This window comes from Euprymna scolopes, chromosome 32 (assembly GCF_053919585.1).
Source record: "Euprymna scolopes isolate OS-2025 chromosome 32, ASM5391958v1, whole genome shotgun sequence".
NCBI classification, from domain to species: domain Eukaryota; kingdom Metazoa; phylum Mollusca; class Cephalopoda; order Sepiida; family Sepiolidae; genus Euprymna; species Euprymna scolopes.
The window spans coordinates 77,895,958-77,914,996 of record NC_136513.1 but is presented as its reverse complement, the minus strand read 5'-3'; the positions used below and the strand labels follow the sequence as shown (position 1 = coordinate 77,914,996).

At 33.0% G+C, this 19,039-nt stretch overlaps 1 protein-coding gene across 1 annotated transcript in view; it reads left to right on the top strand.

The window, feature by feature from the left end:
- The window catches only part of LOC145256445 (SRSF protein kinase 1-like), a 583,024-nt gene that overhangs the window by 148,952 nt on the left and 415,033 nt on the right, over positions 1–19,039 (top strand). The gene's annotated exons all lie outside the window — the stretch shown is intronic.

The window sequence follows — 19,039 nt, the reverse complement described above, 5'->3', positions numbered from 1 at the left end:
CATTCCTAGTAACAAAGATGGCGGCAAAGAATTAAATGCAATTTCGATCTTGAGTGTTAAGTCATTCCTAGTAACAAAGATGGCGGCAAAGAATCAAATGCAATTTCGATCTTGAGTGTTAAGTCATTCCTAGTAACAAAGATTGCGGCAAAGAATCAAATGCAATTTCGATCTTGAGTGTTAAGTCATTCCTAGTAACAAAGATTGCGGCAAAGAATCAAATGCAATTTCGATCTTGAGTGTTAAGTCATTCCTAGTAACAAAGATTGCGGCAAAGAATCAAATGCAGTTTCGATCTTGAGTGTTAAGTCATTCCTAGTAACAAAGATGGCGGCAAAGAATCAAATGCAATTTCGATCTTGAGTGTTAAGTCATTCCTAGTAACAAAGATTGCGGCAAAGAATCAAATGCAGTTTCGATCTTGAGTGTTAAGTCATTCCTAGTAACAAAGATGGCGGCAAAGAATTAAATGCAGTTTCGATCTTGAGTGTTAAGTCATTCCTAGTAACAAAGATTGCGGCAAAGAATTAAATGCAATTTCGATCTTGAGTGTTAAGTCATTCCTAGTAACAAAGATTGCGGCAAAGAATTAAATGCAGTTTCGATCTTGAGTGTTAAGTCATTCCTAGTAACAAAGATGGCGGCAAAGAATTAAATGCAGTTTCGATCTTGAGTGTTAAGTCATTCCTAGTAACAAAGATGGAGGCAAAGAATCAAATGCAGTTTCGATCTTGAGTGTTAAGTCATTCCTAGTAACAAAGATGGCGGCAAAGAATTAAATGCAGTTTCGATCTTGAGTGTTAAGTCATTCCTAGTAACAAAGATTGCGGCAAAGAATTAAATGCAATTTCGATCTTGAGTGTTAAGTCATTCCTAGTAACAAAGATGGCGGCAAAGAATTAAATGCAGTTTCGATCTTGAGTGTTAAGTCATTCCTAGTAACAAAGATGGCGGCAAAGAATTAAATGCAGTTTCGATCTTGAGTGTTAAGTCATTCCTAGTAACAAAGATGGCGGCGAAGAATCAATGCAATTTCGATCTTGAGTGTTAAGTCATTCCTAGTAACAAAGATTGCGGCAAAGAATTAAATGCAATTTCGATCTTGAGTGTTAAGTCATTCCTAGTAACAAAGATTGCGGCAAAGAATCAAATGCAATTTCGATCTTGAGTGTTAAGTCATTCCTAGTAACAAAGATTGCGGCAAAGAATTAAATGCAATTTCGATCTTGAGTGTTAAGTCATTCCTAGTAACAAAGATGGCGGCAAAGAATCAAATGCAATTTCGATCTTGAGTGTTAAGTCATTCCTAGTAACAAAGATTGCGGCAAAGAATTAAATGCAATTTTGATCTTGAGTGTTAAGTCATTCCTAGTAACAAAGATGGCGGCAAAGAATCAAATGCAATTTCGATCTTGAGTGTTAAGTCATTCCTAGTAACAAAGATTGCGGCAAAGAATGAAATGCAATTTCGATCTTGAGTGTTAAGTCATTCCTAGTAACAAAGATTGCGGCAAAGAATCAAATGCAATTTCGATCTTGAGTGTTAAGTCATTCCTAGTAACAAAGATGGCGGCAAAGAATTAAATGCAATTTCGATCTTGAGTGTTAAGTCATTCCTAGTAACAAAGATGGCGGCAAAGAATCAAATGCAATTTCGATCTTGAGTGTTAAGTCATTCCTAGTAACAAAGATTGCGGCAAAGAATTAAATGCAATTTCGATCTTGAGTGTTAAGTCATTCCTAGTAACAAAGATTGCGGCAAAGAATTAAATGCAGTTTCGATCTTGAGTGTTAAGTCATTCCTAGTAACAAAGATTGCGGCAAAGAATCAAATGCAATTTCGATCTTGAGTGTTAAGTCATTCCTAGTAACAAAGATGGCGGCAAAGAATCAAATGCAATTTCGATCTTGAGTGTTAAGTCATTCCTAGTAACAAAGATTGCGGCAAAGAATTAAATGCAATTTCGATCTTGAGTGTTAAGTCATTCCTAGTAACAAAGATGGCGGCAAAGAATTAAATGCAGTTTCGATCTTGAGTGTTAAGTCATTCCTAGTAACAAAGATGGCGGCAAAGAATTAAATGCAGTTTCGATCTTGAGTGTTAAGTCATTCCTAGTAACAAAGATTGCGGCAAAGAATTAAATGCAATTTCGATCTTGAGTGTTAAGTCATTCCTAGTAACAAAGATTGCGGCAAAGAATTAAATGCAGTTTCGATCTTGAGTGTTAAGTCATTCCTAGTAACAAAGATGGCGGCAAAGAATTAAATGCAGTTTCGATCTTGAGTGTTAAGTCATTCCTAGTAACAAAGATGGCGGCAAAGAATTAAATGCAGTTTCGATCTTGAGTGTTAAGTCATTCCTAGTAACAAAGATGGCGGCAAAGAATTAAATGCAGTTTCGATCTTGAGTGTTAAGTCATTCCTAGTAACAAAGATTGCGGCAAAGAATCAAATGCAATTTCGATCTTAAGTGTTAAGTCATTCCTAGTAACAAAGATGGCGGCAAAGAATCAAATGCAATTTCGATCTTAAGTGTTAAGTCATTCCTAGTAACAAAGATGGCGGCAAAGAATTAAATGCAATTTCGATCTTAAGTGTTAAGTCATTCCTAGTAACAAAGATGGCGGCAAAGAATCAAATGCAATTTCGATCTTGAGTGTTAATTCATTCCTAGTAACAAAGATGGCGGCAAAGAATTAAATGCAATTTCGATCTTGAGTGTTAAGTCATTCCTAGTAACAAAGATGGCGGCAACGAATCAAATGCAATTTCGATCTTGAGTGTTAAGTCATTCCTAGTAACAAAGATGGCGGCAAAGAATCAAATGCAATTTCGATCTTGAGTGTTAAGTCATTCCTAGTAACAAAGATGGCGGCAAAGAATCAAATGCAATTTCGATCTTGAGTGTTAAGTCATTCCTAGTAACAAAGATGGCGGCAAAGAATCAAATGCAATTTCGATCTTGAGTGTTAAGTCATTCCTAGTAACAAAGATGGCGGCAAAGAATGAAATGCAATTTCGATCTTGAGTGTTAAGTCATTCCTAGTAACAAAGATGGCGGCAAAGAATCAAATGCAATTTCGATCTTGAGTGTTAAGTCATTCCTAGTAACAAAGATGGCGGCAAAGAATCAAATGCAATTTCGATCTTGAGTGTTAAGTCATTCCTAGTAACAAAGATGGCGGCAAAGAATCAAATGCAATTTCGATCTTGAGTGTTAAGTCATTCCTAGTAACAAAGATGGCGGCAAAGAATCAAATGCAATTTCGATCTTGAGTGTTAAGTCATTCCTAGTAACAAAGATGGCGGCAAAGAATCAAATGCAATTTCGATCTTGAGTGTTAAGTCATTCCTAGTAACAAAGATGGCGGCAAAGAATCAAATGCAATTTCGATCTTGAGTGTTAAGTCATTCCTAGTAACAAAGATGGCGGCAAAGAATCAAATGCAATTTCGATCTTGAGTATTAAGTCATTCCTAGTAACAAAGATTGCGGCAAAGAATTAAATACAGGTTCATGACAGAGACGACAGCAAACTGATTGAATCCAAAATTCAACATCTTTTATAGTAACTTTTGAAGCTTCTGATTGCTTGATTATTGTAACTGTGGTTATAAAAATGATCGTCGAAATCATTGGTGTCATGCCCTCATTATGCGTCAAACAACAAGAACTAAAATGTACAATCTGTGGCAGAATTCCTCTGTCTAAAACTAGTTTGGTAAACCACGTGAAGTCATAAAATGTAAAACAAGACCAGGAATTTGATGAGGATGTGTTGCCATCTTGACCACCGAAGTATTGTTGTAATATCTCTGAACGGGTCTGTAAATCAGCAAGTGGTTTGACAAGACAATGTTTTAAAGTATCTATGTATCTCCTAAGTAGTACTATATCATTGGGCTGAGTGGCTCTCCATATATATATATATATATATATATATATATATATATATATATATATATATATATATATATATATAGTAATTTATAAAATATATATGGCTTAATCGCCATATATATTTTATAAATTACTAACTAGCTCTACCTACGTATTGAGCACTTTTGAATAAATACTTAAAGTTTACGCATAAATCTATACTTTTGTATAGTAAATTTATGTGAGTAAATGAAGTAGTTACTTCCCAAAAATAGGATTTTACATTTTTAAATGATTATGTGGCGAAAAAAAACAAAAAAACAATTATTTTAAAATTTCGCATAGGAAAACTGTTTCGTACAAAAAATTAATATAAAATGATACTCATTTCCGGCCCATTCTCGTTTAATCGCTCAAAAAATCGAAAATTAAACAAAATATTCATACAGCATAACATTTTCGATCGATTGTTAACATTTATGTGCTTCTACCAGCGTTTGTTTAATTTTCAATTTTGAGCGGTTATCAATGGTCCTTCTGCCCGGGTTATTGGGCAGCCATTTTTTAAAATTCTGATTCAAAGAGTGAACACAGTTTGTTTTGAACCAAAAACACACTTTAAAAGAAGTTTAAACATAAATAAATTTATTCAGGTATGTAGAAGAGTTTTGGTAACATTTATTTGTTGCATATTTGTCCATCATTTATAATTTAAACAGTAAACGTATGTATGTATGCGTTTAACCGATAAATTCTTAAACTGCTGGTCACATAAAACTGAAATTAACAGGAAATAGTAATCATACACCCAGGATAGCTTATAACAAATAAAATCTTTGTTTGGATGGATGAATGAATGATGTTGGCAAGTTGAAATGCAAAATGTTCATTTCAACTCGCCCACACATTTTTATTTGTTTTATGCATTCATTATAATTCAATCATATTATAGGTAGAAGTCGTTTAATTTTAATTCTTTCTTATGTATTTGTTGGGTTAACTCAAACGGTAGGGAACGCGGCTGGAGCACTAAATATTTCTAGCTGATGGCACTCAAGTCATACTTTTTTTTAGATTTTGGAAGTTAGTAATGTATATATATATATATGGATTATTTATCTTCCCCCAGACTATCCATTCATGTGTAACCACCTTTTTCTTCACCATATTCCCCTGCTTCACTTTTTTTTGTTTTCAAGTAAGATCTTTGACTTACTTGTTTCATCAAATACTTTTGCATGCAAAATCCGATCCCGCATTTTGCTAATTCCTACCCTCTGATGAGAAGGAAAGTATTTCTTCGAAACTCCACGGATTAAGGACTATCCACTTATCTAGTGTTTCCTTTTCAGATTAAATATGTTTTTAACTCATTTCAAAGTGTTTTTAACATGTTTTATTAACTGTTTGCTCGTATATATATATATATATATATATACGGCATAATCACGTTGATACACTGGTTCCTGCTGGATCACCAAAGTTAAGCAACATTGAACCTGGTCAGTACTAAATGGGTGACCATTCGGGACTTTCAGGTGCTGTATGTGCTCTCCGCTTATCTCGGCATTGTTTCAAGTCGTTCTGGTCTTCTCCTCGCCACTGGACTCAAACAGTGCCGATTCAGGAGAGGTGTGGTTGGAGATTGTGCAACCCTTGCCTCACAATTACACACGCTACTGCCCCTATCCTTTGTCTTTCAAGACTGAATGGAAGCATAGATGGATATATATATTTGGTTGGTGCAAAACTAATGTTTTTTTATGTTTAGCTATACATATATATATATATATATATATATATATATATATATATATAATGACATTATTTTTGCACCAACATAATATATATATAATATTCAATACAAAAGGAGGCCTCTAGTTTTGACAAGCTTCTTGGCTTGACCATTACTCCTGATCTTAAATGGAACACGTACATCAAATCTGTTGCCAAGGCCGCTGGAAAAATGGTGGGATCTTTCTATCGATCTGGTAGATATCTCACTGCTGATGCTATTCTCTATCTATATAAGAGCCAGGTACGTCCAAGGATGGAATACTGTTGCCACATCTGGGCAGGAGCTGCTAGAAAGGACTTGGCCTGCCTTGATAGAGTTCAAAATAGACTTCGTAGCCTCGTAGGAGATGTCCTTTTCTCTTCCTTGCAACCTTTATCTCACAGAAGAGATGTTGCGAGTTTGTCTCTGATGTATCGTTATTTTCATGGAAAGTGTTCGACTGAGCTTCAATCTATGGTCCCCCCTCGCCAAACTTTCACAAGAAACACTCGTCTAGCTGTAAACACTATCAATAATTCCCCCCACTCTTTATCTGTGCCTAAACCTAAACGTAGATTCCATGAACAAAGCTTCTTTCTTAGAACTGCACGCCTGTGGAATTGTCTTCCGTTTTCCTGCTTTCCGGCTGACTACAATATGGTTGTCTTTAAGTCTAACGTAAATAAGTTCTTGATGAGCCGTTCCATATAAGTTATCAAATTTACCAAATTTTCATTACTAATGATTACTATATTGTCCAATTTCTACTGTACACTCTTTAACCCTTATCCTTGAGTGGCCTCTTGGCCTTGATAATGTGGTGATGCCTATGTAAAAAAAAAAAAAAAAAAAGTACATGATTGTCTTTGAAATAATAAATATGAAATCTGCATTAATAAATATATATTTAAGCATAATTTATGACCGCCAAGGTTAGTCCCCCCCCTCCCCCTGCTAGTACAAATAATAAAAATTATCACAGCTCATCTAAAGAATTCTGAAATATTCACTTTGGTTTTAAATTTGCATAAATTAGAATAAATCATAACGGGAATAGAAGAAGCTCACATGTATAAAGCAGTTGTATCCAAGTTGTTGCGGCTATTTTTTTTTTTTTCTTGTTGAACTGTGTCGATATTATGGATCCCAGGCAAAATGGACCAACATTACTGGTACATCCTGACGTGTAATGGTATTGTCGGATTGGAAATGCATATATAATTGTTCCCAGATACTCAGATAACAGGAGTGATCTGTGATCCTGCTGAGATAAAAAATATAATGAAGTTCTGATGTTTAACTGTGAATGTTTGAAATGAGGGCTGATTGTTTACATTATTTCTATTGATCAGACTATGGCTCTCATCTTGAGTGTTTTTGTGCAACGTTTCGGCCTTTTTCAAATAACAACCAACATGCCTAAGGATGATCGAAGGCTAATCCAATCAAAACGTTGAACAAACACCACTCAAGATGAGAACAATAGTCCGATCAATACAAGTAATATAAAAAATATAATACATCTCCAAAAACTTATTGGCATGAAAACTGTGTTGCCACACGGATTTAGGGGTCTATACATTTTGTGCAGCTTGGAGTTAAAGTTGATGCTGTACTTGTGAATGCCTGAATACATTTGAGGGGTTTGAGATTAGATGATGTTACATTTGTGATCCGACGGTTGGGGATTTCATTTAACCTTGTACTCCATCAAACGAAGTAGAAGGTTATAGAGCAATCAAACTATTTATTGATTTATTTGTTGAGTTATAACAAACCACAGAAATGTTATTTTCAGAAATGTGTGGTCAGCATGAAATCTCTTCGTTATTCGTAGCTATTTGTTATTAGTGATGGGACGATTCCAATATTTATCCCAATTCCAATATAATTACCGATTTCATACTAAATTTCTGATTCCAATTCCAATTCGGGTTTGTATTACTGTACACATAGATTCGAAAAAGTTGTCAAAAAACAAATATATAACAAATAAATGTTATCAAAGGCAAGATAAGTTACTTTTCTGCCAAACTGGATATATTTTTTGTATTTTTATTCAATGTAACATATTTATTCAGCTCAAAAACCATACAGTGTTTACCGATGTATTCGAAAATTCAAGATGGCGTCTCATACCCTCTTTAACACGGTAAGTATGGAAAAAGGTGTTATAAATAAAAAAACTATACAAAATACTATTAAAAACCCGCCGAATATATATGTCAACCTATGTCACGGTAACATATATTGAGCGAGTTTTTAACAGTATTTTATCCGGTTTTTTATTTATAACATCTTTTCCCACACTTACCGTGTTAAAGAGAGAGTCAGACGCCATCTTGAATGTTCCAATACATCGGTAAACACTGTATGGTTTTCGAGCTGAATAAACATGTTACATTGAATAAAAACACGAAAAATATATCCAGTTTGGTAGAAAAGTAACTTATCTTGCCTTTGATAACATTTATTTGTTATATATTTGTTTTTTGACAACTTTTTCGAATCTATGTGTACAGTAATACAAACCCTCCAATTCTTTATAAATCTCTGAATTTTTAACTATAAAGTTGCTGTTTATTTCCCAATTACCATAAAAACAAATTTTAAATGTACATATATTTTTTCAAACGTAAAATTGCACATGTGGAGGGTTAATCTCCAGATTTTAGTTTTACTGGTAATTTTAAAAATCAAGAAATATTGATTATTTTTTCATTATTACTACCAGCAGTGAAAGATTTTTCTTTAAACAAAATCCAATAGAAAGATAATTAAAGGAATTATTTTTGGCACCGGAAAATAGACACAAATTTTTCCAATTCTGATACCGATTAATTGTCTCAACACTACTTGTTATATCTGTAAAATTGCAGGTTTTAACTCCTGACCCCCATGTTGTTTCCGCACAAACAATTAACAAGAACACGGAAAGTAAAGGTATAACAATAATATATTAGGAAGAGAAGTTATATACATATTTACATGTCTTCAGATATACTTCAGTTGGAGATATTCCGGCAGGTGGTATGTTGCATGTCTTACTGGAGGCAACATAGGCGTCTTGCCTATTTGGTGGTCATTGCAGAACTCTCCCGGTGTTGGTGATTGATACCTTTATATATCTCACTCACCCGCCTATGTTATTTAGTGGGCGTCTCCACAACAACCCAGAACAGCAAGACTCTATGGTTGACATATGAAGTTGGGAAAGATTTGAGCAATGCTCTATGATTGCATATGAAGTCAGGGAAGGTTCAACCCAGAACATATAAATTTGAACAGGTACAGAAGCAACATTGTTATCCTCATTCCAAGTATTTGCGGTTCTGAACTTGGGATGTCCTTGCTTATTATATATAGATTCAAAAATGATGAGAGGATAAAAGATCCTGTTTGTTGACTTATCCTAGATTTTCATCGGAGCTCTATTAGCCTGGTATATCTGACACTACAACGTTAGCACTACCCCACTACAGTGGAGACTAGTTGAATTTTACGGGGTGCCCTGATGGGCAAATGAATTGAAAGCCATGTTTAATTTAAGAAGAGTTTCCGGTAGGTACCTATTCAGTACAAGTCCTGGAAATGAAGAGTTTTTGGTGGGTAGCAGTTCTGTACAAGTTTGGGAAATGAAGAGTTTCCGATAGGTAACTATTCTGTATAAGTCCTGGAAATGAAGAGTTTTCGATGGGTAGCAGTTCTGTACAAGTTTGGGAAATGAAGAGTTTCCAGCAGGTAACTATTCTGTATAAGTCCTGGAGATGAAGAGTTTTCGATGGGTAGCAGTTCTGTACAAGTTTGGGAAATGAAGAGTTTCCGATAGGTAACTATTCAGTATAAGTCCTGGAAATGAAGAGTTTTCGATGGGTAGCTGTTTTGTATAGGTCTCAAACTTTAAAATTTTGCAGGCAAAGAGCAAAAGATTTTTCTCATGTTGACAGGAAAAAATTATTTCCAGAATGCTAAAAGATTCAATATTTTTGTGTAGCAATTCTGGTTTCTGATGGGTTGCTAGCAGAACGTGGCTCTATTTGATTTGTCATCTCCTATCGCCAGTGTCTATCAGTAGAATCTTCCAACTTTCTTCAATCATACCCCATTATACTTTATGATGGGATGTGTCTCCTAGCGGCTTCTGCTGCAGGGAAACAGGGTAGTAATACACGTCAAGGATCCGTTCTTGACACTTAGCCCAACAGGTGAGGGTCCGGGACCCGGCTCAGCACCTGTCAGACTGAGGTACACCCTCCCAGGCCTTGCCACCGGGCTTTCCGGTGGGGCAAGTTTATTTCTTGTCACCTGAGGCGCCCCGACTGGGGAATGCCGACGGGTTGCTCAGGCAATTTTTTCAATTGCAGGAGTGCTCCTCCTTTAGTGGAGCCTGTTTAGATCCCCATTTTCTGGCCTTGTGCCAAATATTGTTGAGTTGGGCAGCAATTTAATAACCACCCCAGTATTCATAAAAAAATATTGAAAAAGAAAACAAAACTAATTGTTTGTGTAGGGTTTTGTAATTTGAAATCAGAGCACATGCTTAAGATGAAAAAAAAAAATGATTATGATTTGAGTGTTTGATGCCTTCCTGGAAGAAAAACTTTTGTGGGAAGCTTAAGTTCACATGTAAAAATAAAACTACTTGATTAATTTACATGATTTATGGAATATGCTATTTTCATTTCGTCACGGGCATGTACATCATGCAAATTTTTCTTTATTTTTTGCTTTTTTAATAAGGTGGAAATTCTGGACAAGAATACAAAATAAAAAAATAAAAATAAAAAAAAAAACAACTGCTCGACGTCTTCTTGTTACTAAGGAAAATGAATGCACAATAGAGGTAAATATTGTTGATGTCTGTGAATGTATCAAACTGCCCGTGAGGACGAGTATCTCTAAGTTGATGTAAGATTTTTGTGTTTGGTTTTGATTTATCTTCCTAATGCTGATGAATGTCCTACTGATAAACGAATAAGAAACAGCGTATATGCAGAGAATCTATATATCAATAAAAGTCAAATTGTCTGCCTGCGTGTGTGTCTGTGTGTGTACATTTCCCTACTAAATTACTCTGTCAATTTTCAGTCTACGGACTCGATATTTGAAATTAGGGGTATTGAGATTTGGGAAAATCTTTTTAATTGGTTTTCGGGTAGAAATTTGGCTTTCAAGGGGTCAAAGTTCAACGATCTAACCTTTGAAAACTCTACCAAACTCTTCCACCAATTTTGGGTCTAAACACTTAAAATTTTAGATGTAGGTTACGTGGACATGGATCAAACTTGTTAATTTTATTTGAGCTCAAAATAATAACTGTTAAGGGGTGAAAATTGGAGTCAAAATTAAAAAAAAAATTTGACCTCTGCGTTCTCTACCAAATTACTCAGACAAGTCATGGTCTAAACATTTGAAATTTTACATAAAGTGTATTCAGACATAGGGCAAGCTTTTTAGTCGATTTTTGGCCAAAATTTGACTTCCAAGGGGTCAAAGTTCAAAAGATTTGACCTTTGCGATTTCTAGCAAACTATTCTGTCAATTTTGGGTCTAAACGTTTGAAATTTTACATAAAGGGTATTCAGACATACAGCAAGGTTTTTAATCAGTTTTTGGGTGAAATTTGGCTGCCAAGAGGTCAAAATTGAAAGAGTTGACCTTTGCAGACTCTACCAAACTCCTCCACCAATTTTGGGTCTAAACACTTGAAATTTTAGATGTAGGTTACCTGGACATGAGTCAAACTTTTTAGTATATATATATATATATATATATATATATATATATATATATATATATATGCACATAAAGTTACGAAGAGTATGTAGGGCCCGGGTAAAGCCGGGCTGAACAGCTAGTTATATATAAAAATATCGATAAAGGACCAAAACAATTGTATGCTTGTATAATAAATAAAGCTAAACCCTTTTTATGGGTGGGAGATGAGGTTGAAAATGAGGGTTTGTTCATAGTGAAATATTAAAAAAGCAATATTAATGTATTATAACTTTAGTATTGCACTATCGACCAATTTAAATGAACTTTGTGTTATTTATGTACATTGGGATACAAAATTGGAAAATATTTTTCAATACATACAAAAACCACAAATTTAAGTTAAATTGAATGTAACTGCTTAAACAACCTATACCCTATTTCATTTGCCCTTTTATTCCTCTATAATTTTACCCGTTCATATTTGACTTTTAATGGAAATATCCTAGTGTTCATGTCAATTTAAAAAATTAACTTCAAATTAAGAAGGCAAAAAGAAACTCCGCACAATGGAAAATTGTTATTTAAATATAACTTTAGAACATTCATGGAACACGAATACAACAGGAACACAATAGATTAGTTAATATTTAGTAGCATAGGTCTTCTGCAATTTGACAGCCTGCAATCTTATGGGCATTCCTTGAATTATTCTGCGGCAATACTCCGGTGGAAGGGTAGATGTACACGAGTTTTAAAACGAGTGAAAAAAAATGTGGGAAATGTAAAAATAATAAAAACAAACCGCGCAAAATACTTCAGCTTGCATGAAGATTCTTTGTAATTTATGACTATAATAAACTGCAGTTTCACTTAATGCCATAACCTGCAAATTCTAGCTTTGCTACAAATATAATCTGCTTATTTCTTTCTGTCCTCTGATAAGAAGAATAGCAAGAATAGCATTCTTTCAAACTCCACAGAATAAGGATTTTGTAAATTCTTTTTGGAGTATTCAGTCGAACAATAAATTTTGATTGTAAATTTCAACTTACAATTTTAATCCTCTTTTTCTTATAATAAGCTCTACTCTCTATTGCGTATTGACCTCTTTTATTCAGTTGGGATTAAATTATTTATATATAAATACAGGTATTTATATTAGATTGAAGTTTACCATTGCGTATATCAGGTAAACACTACATCCTTTTGATATATATATATATATATATATATATATATATATATATATATATATATATATATATAAAATCTATCCATTCACGTGTAATCACCTTTTTCTTCACCATATTCCCTCTGCTTCACTTTTTTGTTATCAAGTAAGATCTTTGACTTACTTGTTGTTTCATCAAATACTTTTGCATGCAAAATCCGATCCCGCATTTTGCTAATTCCTACCCTCTGATGAGAAGGAAAGTATTTCTTTGAAACTCCGCGGATTAAGGACTATCCACTTATCTAGTGTTTCCTTTTCAGATTAAATATGTTTTTAACTCATTTCAAAGTGTTTTTTAACACGTTTTATTAACTGTTTGCTCGTGTGTATATATATATATATATATATATATATATATATATATATATATATATATATATATATATATAATTGGTTTTTGTTTGTTACTGTTTTGAGTGATAAATGCAAATAAACGAATTTGATTATCTATGATGGAACATTTTCCGAAATGCTAGAGGGAGTCACCTCCCTTACATTTTGTATGGTACTCTATATATGAGTGTCAATATGTTTTTCAGAAAAAAATTATATTTATTTATTAAAAAATTATATATATATTATGATTTCATTAAACCGAATTCACAAATTGTGATTCTAGACAACAGCTTCTTCTTCTTCTTCTTCTTCTTCTTCTTCTTCTTCTTCTTCTTCTTCTTCTTCTTCTAATGGATCACAATACTTTACAATAATAATTTATGTAACCGGAAACCGGAAACTAACTAGTTCTTTCACTATTATGTAACCTACTTAATGTATTTTTTCTTTTTGACATTTTTAGCTATTGTAACTTACCTGATACTGCTTGAGTAGGTGTTCGCTCCATTTGTGAATACGTCCTTGACAATCAGTCTAACTCACTTTGTTGCTGTCAGGTTGAGGCATGGTACTGTTAATTTCTAGTCGGACTACCCTCCCAGGCTTTTCCTTCTCTTTAAATATAGTTAGTTATTGTTAATGCTCTGAGGTACCCTTCACAGGAAATACCGATGGGGCTATTCATGCATTTCTTTTGTAGGCAAGAGTGTATTTATCTTGTTGTGCTGGCTTTTTGATGTGGACCCAAGGTTGGGACCATGGTAGGAAAACACAAAACACAGAGTAGGTGTAAAAAAGATATATTAACTAACAAGGTTACAAGGATAGGGTAAATGTTAAGTGGAGCTTACTATTTGGTCATATCCATTATCGGTAATCATATGCACTGTACACTAATAGTACTCCTACTGATTCTACAATATTGCGATACTGCCCCTGAGAGTGTTATCTCACATTGTAATATAGTATTGGAAGAGTCCATGATGCAGATAAGTTTTGGTCTCACAACATTTTTTAAAACCATATCTGGCCTTGTGTCTAACCTCCTGAAGAGGAGATAAATGAAATATGGTTCCCTAGAAAATGACGTCAAAATATTTATATCGATAAGCCATTTAATATGTTGGCAACATATATATATATATATATATTGATGTACCAAGTATTGAGTACCATGCAGTTAAATGAATATCGAATGAATACACACTCGTTTCTATAACTTGTTGACTTCACTTGTTCACTATTTCTTCACAATTGTATTCTTTTTCACTACTTGAAATTATTGAAATGAAACTAATTGATAAGAAAAACATACGGCATAATCACGTTGACACACCGGTTCCCGCTGGATCACCAAAGTTAAGCAATGTTGAACCTGGTCAATACTAAATGGGTGACCATTTGGGACTTTTATGTGTTGCATGTGCTCTCTGCTTATCTGGGTATTGTTTCCAGTCATCCTGGACTTCTCCTTGCCACTGGACTCAAACAGTACCAATTCAGGAAAGGTGTGGTTGTAGATTGCACGATTTCATGCGCAGCTGCTCCTACAGGGGGTATCCTTTGTCTTTCGAGACTGAATGAAGGCATCGAGAGAATTGCTAAGAGAAAAAAGACAAAACTAATTGATAAGAAAAAGACGATAAAATTATATTAAGTAAATTATAGTAAAAATCAGCAAAATAAAGTACAGTCACCACCCCAGAAAACACTGTGTGCCTTGACCAATTCATCTGTGCTGATTGGCAGATAATGGTGAATGAAATTTGTGTAGAGCTTAATGTGAGTTTCAGTGCATTGAAAACGATGTTGCCATCTCTAGGTTATAGCAAAGTATATGCTAGGTGGGTTCCACGAATGGTCATGCAGGATCAAAAGAACCACTGCCAAGACTTGTTAAATCAGTACAAAACCAAAGGCAACAGATTCTTGGATCGCATCATCAGTGGTGTTGGAATGTTGTGTCATCTCTATGAACTGGAGTCCAAACTGCAATCGATGGAATAGCACCACTCATGTTCCCCACCACAGAGGAAGTTCAAGATGCAAACATCTGCAGCCAAAGTGATGTTAACCATCTTCTGAGACAGTGTCATATGAGGACACGAAGAAATTACAATTTCTTACACAAAAAAGAATATGATCAACCAAAAATAATGATTAATAAATTTAATATATAATGAAAATATTTATTAATATAATTAAATATTATAATAAAATAATAAAACTTGAAATATCATATAAATAAAATGAAATAGAAAATATAATGCACAAAAATAAATATTAATAATACATAAATTAAAATAATATATAAGATAATATAAATAATATTACTTTAATATAAGAAAGTGAAAAAGTTATTTTATTCTTTTAATTCTCGTTCCGTTTTTGAAAATAAATAAATGTTATAATTCTTTTTCTATCCTTTGCAAATGATTCAAATTTTCGTATGTTATTATGGATGATAACGACTACCATTTGTCAACATTTTCAGCTTTGTATAGTTGTTATTTCTAATAAATATTAGGCTTTAAATTTTTGTCCCTTAGTTTTGGACGCTACTGGATATATTTTATATTTTATAGAAGGAATTAGACCTTGAGTCTAAAGAGAAAAGTTTATTTTAATGTACTAACACTTTAAAAGAACAGTGCTCATAGTAAGGTAGATACATAATAAGCTCAATAGGTATATTTATCCTAGAGCTATATTAATATTGAGGATAAAGATTGATAATTGTAAATTATAAATCAGTTTCAAAAGCAATAACAAACAAAATCAAATTGAATGTACGATCGTTTTGAAAACGGTATTCACTTTTATTAAAATTGACAATAAACACTGACAATAATTGACAACGATTGTGTTTTTGAATATAGTCTCCTCATCAGCACAAGAGGGGAGGGGGATTTTAAGACAACTATTTGTGGCCAAATTACAACATATCCATTTATGTACTGACGAACTTTAAAACAAAGTTTCTAATGCAACTCAATGAGGACTATCCAACTTACTACAAAAATGCTAGTTTTATTTTTGTGCCTTAAATTTCCCCCCCCCCCTCCACCCTCTTTGTGCTGATGAGGAAACTATATTCAAAAACACAATCTTTGTCAATTATTATCAATGTTTATTGTCAAGTTTAATAATATCGTTTCCGAAACGATCGTACACTCAATTTGATTTTGTTTGTTCATCCATTTGAAACTGATTTATAATTTACAATTATTAATCTTTATACTCAATATATATATATATATATATATATATATATATATATATATATATATATATATATATATATATAATTAGGAATAAACGTTACGATTAACCATACTAATAGTTAGGTAATCATTCATGAATCAGTATAAATTAAGGTTAAAAAATACAAACACATAAGAAATCTTATTGATGGGAAAATAGAACTAAAATTAATAAAAGGAAAAAAATATTTGTACACGTGAAAAAAGAGTTATAATGAAAAAATGCTTTTACGGTAACATTCGGAACCTGAGAAATTCAGTTAAAATTTGAAGTTTAATAAATTCATTGTAAAAATTCTTTGAAAGATAAATATTAGTTTTCTGGGTCTGTTCCAAAGACAATTAGTAAAGTAGAGTCCCAAGATACTGAATAAAATTTAAAAAAAAAAACCTTGTTTGCATAAAAAAGGCTTAATTAGTCTCCTTAAATGAGAGATTCTGGCTTTGCACAATGACAACAAATGAAAAATCGTTCAAATGTGGATTCTACAGAAGCCTAAAATGTCAGAAAGACAAAAAGTTGTCTGAAAATAACGTCAGGTAATTAAAGGGAGGTAGGGAGTGCTGGTTTTCTTGTTTTCCCCCCAGCTGTATATCCGTACATTCCTATTGTGAATGTTTGTATAATTTTTACCATTTTTTAATTTAATTATTAATTATTTTTCTATGTTCCTGCTATTATATAAAAATTATGTTATGCTGAAAGTTTCGCATTCATGCAAACAAGGAAAATATTAGAATCTTACATATAAAAATTATGCGAAACATGTAATCTAAAAAAACAAGTAGAAATATTTTTTGCAATTATAATTTTTTTGAGTGAAAATATTAAATAAACAATACCTAATTCAATGATAATATCGGTACTTCGAGAAATTAATTTTTCTTCTAGTTCTATCGAATTCATTAATATGAACTTTTGGGGCTTTTTTTGTAATGTGTAAAAATTATTATTTCTTTTTTATTGTTATAATTTACGATAACTTATTTGCATAAATAAAGCAAATATAAATTCATTCATTTTTTTTATTGCTGAAAACTATAACTTTACTGAAGGTGTTTTTTGTTTAAAGAAAATAATACATTTCCACTAAGATTCAAATAAAAAATAATGCATTCATTATATTCCGTGATCATGATTTGATACATACTGAAAATTTCATTAAAATTGATTAATTTCCTGATTTTTGGTGAATTTTTAAGTAAATGCAATGCAAATAATACACATGTATATTTGTTTGTGTCGTGGGAACATACAGACCCTTATAATCCCTAAGATGGACTTATCCATTAGCCATATAAGCAGCAAGTATAGACCGCTCAATGAGAGCTATCCGGATGTCGTACAGAGACGGCTTACTAATCTTCCTGAATCACTAACCCTGTTCTGGATATAAATGTTCTTCGTATTCTCACCAGTCGTTGTGTTTTCCTACTTTCACCTTTCCCAACTCCACTACAGTTTGAAAGCCGCAGCAGCAGTAACTGCTGGTTGAGGTTACTTTATTGACTAATGACAGTTAAGAAATTATATATACTTTAGTAATATAAAAGTTGACCATATTTTAGGTTTTGTAAGCGTGAAACATCGTCATCTTCATCTATGAAATCTAAACAGGGAAATAAAATTCCATAGCTTAAAGGGAAACAACTCGCGGGTTAAATGAAAGCTTATGTTTTTAAACACAGCTAATGTTGGTTATAATAATAATCATAAATAATATGAATTAGATGTACATTTAATTAAAAGTAAATTAAATAAATCAACTTTATATAATATTTCTAAATAGAATATTCAACACAATTCTATTACTAAGTCCTATTTTAAAAAATTAGAATTAATTATTAAAACAGGCTTTATTTAATGAAATATGCAAATGAGATATCTTCTTAAATGTTGATTTCTTTTGAATCTATATATAGAAATAATGCAAAAAAAAAGTATATGAAAGTCCATGACAGTCTGTCAAACAGTGTAGCTTTTGTATATATTAACCAAATCGTGAACAAAGAAACAGACAGGAATACGACTTTATTATAATAGACTAACTGGTGGCACCCAGTTTTACCTGAGTGTAAAATACACTTAAATATGATATTTTCATTTGTCCAGATTTCGTATATATTAGTATAGAGTCGCGATTTTAAAAGTAAAAAAAAAGATATTTGGATGCCATCAGCCAGAATTGAAATTGAAACTGTAACATTCAAAGCTGGTGACGTTACCACTGTACCAACATGACATGCACATGAACTGATTGAACATTAAAAATTAAAAATAAACTAAGATGAATGTACAAAATGTATAACGATTTTTTCAATTTTGACCCATTTTTGATCTCTGAAAGACTATTTTAACCAGCTAAAGATCTATAAAAGAATGGCATGCAAAAAATCCAATCAGTTGAGGTCTCTAGCGCCGCTCTGCAACATTTAGTTTCAGAGGAGATAAAGAGATAAAAGGAAATTGAAAATATGGAGACAGACAGGCATATAGCCTTTTATGTATTAGATGATATGAACTCCGCCAATTCCCGAGACACAGCATTCTCAATGATATTGTCTGACAGGCCGTAGACATTGCTGTCTTCCCATTGATCTCTGAAGTAGTTGGCCTCAACACTGGACATGACAAATAGCCTAACATTGTGACTCTGGTTACTTTTGCAAATCATTTATATTTGATGTGATTTCTATCAAGGACTTTTTGCTTCAGTCAGTTATAGAATCGGCAACAAACCCTGGACATGCATCAGCATCAACAGAGATATAAAGGTGGCTCAGTGGTTAATGATACGGGCTGAGAACCTGGGTGTGCCAAGTTCTAACCTA